Raw genomic sequence first — 3,774 nt, forward strand, 5'->3', positions numbered from 1 at the left:
GCAAAACTAAGTAGGTAGCTTGATGTCCAACTTACTGGAGAAGAGCAACTGAGCAACTGAGCGGAGACACTTTTCACTAAGCAACATGCTCTAGTGGAGATCAAACATCCTTTGACTTACAGCCAGTACGAATTAAACCATTCATCAAATGAAACCTAATTTTCTCTGATTTTGAGTATACATTTGTGTCCCTTCCTGATTAATCTACTCTTTATCCTCTTAAGTCCCAATACCTCACGCTGATAGCGGTCACATCTTTCCATTTGACATGGTTTTCCCTCAAGCTTCATACCGCCCTGAGATCATACAACTTTTTGTCCCCTCTCCACTGCTTCCTTGACAGCCATCTTGTCCTTTACCACACCACGCATCCCCAGTCCTTTACTCTCCAAGGGGAAAAGACCATAAATCCTGCTTTGTTTTGAGGCATGTATTTCTGTGATGCCCCATCCACCAAATACAATCCATCATTGACTAAATAACACAACATGTTAACAAATTTTTATTCTTTGAGAAAGAATAATCCATTGGAAAAGATACCAGGATTCATAGAAGACCTGAGGTATCTCTGATAAAACACATTCCCAAAGAGAGAATTAAGTCTGCCCCTCAAAATTTGAGAATTTCACTTTAACAGATCTTCACCAAATCATAGACATAGATATGGAAGTCATTATCAAACTTGATGAAATACACAGAAGGTTTGTTGGGAACTTGGCAAATAATTTTACCTATCTCTTGGGTTTCATCTTTTTTGTTGTACTGCACTCTTTTGCCCTCCAAGGAATCCCTGCCTAATTCCAAAGTCACCTCTACTGGAGGACATTCAGGCGTGAGGTGGAGGTTGCCTTCAATGGAATCATCATGATGGTGGTAAAGGTACAGGACCGGATCATTCTCGTTGACAATGTAGAAACAGGTCGTTATGGTCTGCACCTCATCTGGGACCACGCCACTCCACTCTTCCTTAGAGCCTGGCATGATGTGGAGGTTGCCTTCCAGGTAGTCATCCAGGAGGTGGTAAATGTACAAGACCGGATCTTTCCTGTAGGTAATATAAAACCAGGTCTTCATGATTGGCACCTCTTCTAGGGACCACCATCCCGTTCCAGTCATTCTTAGAGCCATTTGTGCCCATGAATGTATGGGCACAAATGGCTCAAAGAATGACTCTTAAGTAGGCACTGCTCTGCCTACTATGGTGTTTGAGAGATGAGTGTCTGTCACCTGAGGAAATGGCACATTATTAGGCAGGATCTTAAGGTTTAAAATCCTTTCATCACTATGAAGCTCCAAGCCATAGACACAATCAATCCCATCATATTTCAACAAATAGAGAGAGGGATATGTTGGCAGTTGATCTAGAATGATGGCTTTCCAATGGGTGACAGGTTCATTGGCTTCCTTCCAGCCATGAGAAATTCTGCGGCCAACAATATTCTCCAGGGCCTCAAAAGGCTTACTAAGTTTTTGCTTCTGGAGCAATGGCCCATTCTTCCTCTAGAGATGTGGAATGCCACTCATACTAAGAGGCATCTTCATCATGGCGGGAGACTTTCTGAGATAGGCCACAGCACTCCTGTTCCACTGTCTCTTGGCTCTGTTTCTGTGCTTGGGCTTCATAGCTGCCAATCTCTGCATAGGAAGATCTCTTCAGTTTAAATCAGACACAAAGTGGTTTCCTCCACCATAAGTGCCTGCAAGGATAAGAAGGTGAGGATGTGAGGTCAAGGCTCTTTTTAGGAATAACTTTGGAGCAGGTGAAAAAGGCAGGGCTGAATAGATTTGGATACCTAAATGTAGTTTGTTCTTAAGAAATTAATAGGAAAATTATCAAACTATTGTCTACAGCTCAGTATATGTGTATCAGAGACATATTCCTGCTGCAAAATGCAATTGACGTCTACTGAGAAACCTACTTCCTGACTTACTATTTCAATGAGAGACAAAGCTATGCCTATACCTAAAGAGAGAAAGAAATATCTGAACAGATGGCAAAGAATTCAAAGAACAGCCACTCCTCTCCTTACCACTCAAGCTACTGGTTAGTTGGCTGATCTATAACCACCTGCCCAAGGTCATGGCACTCCAGTCCACTGGCTCTCTCTATTGTGTCTCCTGATCCAGATCCAGGTTGATTACATAAAGATATTCTGTATCTTCATTAGAGAAGTGAGTACTGTGAGTCAAACTGCCAAAAGAAAGAAACATTAATCTGTGCAACAGCACCTATTAGAAATAATTATCTTTTAAAACACATATGGACAAAGAGGATCTTTGCCATTTAAGTGGACTGAGGAATTGGACATTTTTAGCAAAGATAGAGTGGGGAGATTACCTGACATTAACCGTCCCCCAGCTATCAAATATAGGAGCTGTTAACGACATAAAATTTGGACTCAGAGCAGATTTGAAAGAAACCTTTCTTTGACTACAGAGGTCCTAGTTGCTTCCTAAACATATTTACCAAAAGAAAATATCTTGGCTCTCTAGATTCCAACTTCTGGAAATTCGGTTGAACAGTTGTGGAGCCCAAGAGCTGAACTGACCTCCTCAGCCACCATGAAGATAGTAAGCCCACCTTCACAGAAGACCAGTGCTTCATGTGGAACAGAGTTGCCACCCCCAACCAAAGCTTTGTGATATCATCAAGGCTCTACTTATGTCATAAAACTCCTCCTAGCCAGGTCTCTTCCCTACTAACCCCCAGAAATATCCAGCATACAGGTCCGAAAATGCTGCTCATACAGCCCTATGAAGACCCAAAATAAAAACCCCAATCTTCTTCCCAATTACTTGAGTCATATTTTCCAAGTAACTCAACCCCTTTATGTCTTTTTTTTTTCTGTAAAATAATTTTTGGTCTGAGTCAACAACTAACATGAATGTTTTTTTTTCCTAGCTCCAAAGTCCTCATTGGTTATTTTCTATTGATTTTTCCATTACTTCATAATAATAATTATCAAACTTTCCACTTCTCTTCCTCCTCCCACATTCTTCTTGCTCCGCAAATAAACCTCTCCACTCAAACACCAGTCCAAATAGAGGGCAGGGTACTTTGAGCTGTGGGAAGTCCAAGCCCACCCTTCATCCATCCAGATTTAGCAAGGTATGCATCCACAAAAAATATGATCACAAAAAGCCAGTGTATGATATGCAGACAATTGCAAGTGCCATTATCTTTGGCTTCTCCGTCTGCCCCAATTGTCAGCCACATTCAGAGCTTCCAGTTTGATCCCATGTTCTTTCATTCCCAGGTCACTGGATTAGTTGAAATCCCCTTAGTTCAGGTACAGTGTCTCATAGTGTGGACCAAGCCCTTATATTCCTGACATCCTTGCTCTTTTTCTCCATCCATCTGCTCTTCCACTGGAGCTTGGAAGCTCCATCTAGTTTTCTGATTTTGACCCTGACTTGATCTCCATCATTTGCCAAACAAAAGTTCCATGGTGGTTTTCAAGATAGTCAGTCATCAGTCTGACTATGGGACAAGGCACACATAGTTCCTAGGGACAAGTCACAGTGCTGTCAACTTCTCCTCCCTGCTTAAGTACCTAGAGAGGGTCACCCTATGGCCTTCTGAGAACCACTCGAGAGATATCGATCTTGACATCCCCAGAATGGCCCCATAAATTGAGATATCATCAGTGTATGTGCAATAACTTGTGTGTGTTTGTGTGTGTGTATTTAAATCACAATAACAAATGGATTGTAATATTGAAGGTTCTTCTCATCTTGAGAAGAATATTTGCTACAGAAACACTCTCACAATAA

This window comes from Microtus pennsylvanicus, chromosome Y, assembly GCF_037038515.1.
Source record: "Microtus pennsylvanicus isolate mMicPen1 chromosome Y, mMicPen1.hap1, whole genome shotgun sequence".
Lineage (NCBI taxonomy): Eukaryota > Metazoa > Chordata > Mammalia > Rodentia > Cricetidae > Microtus > Microtus pennsylvanicus.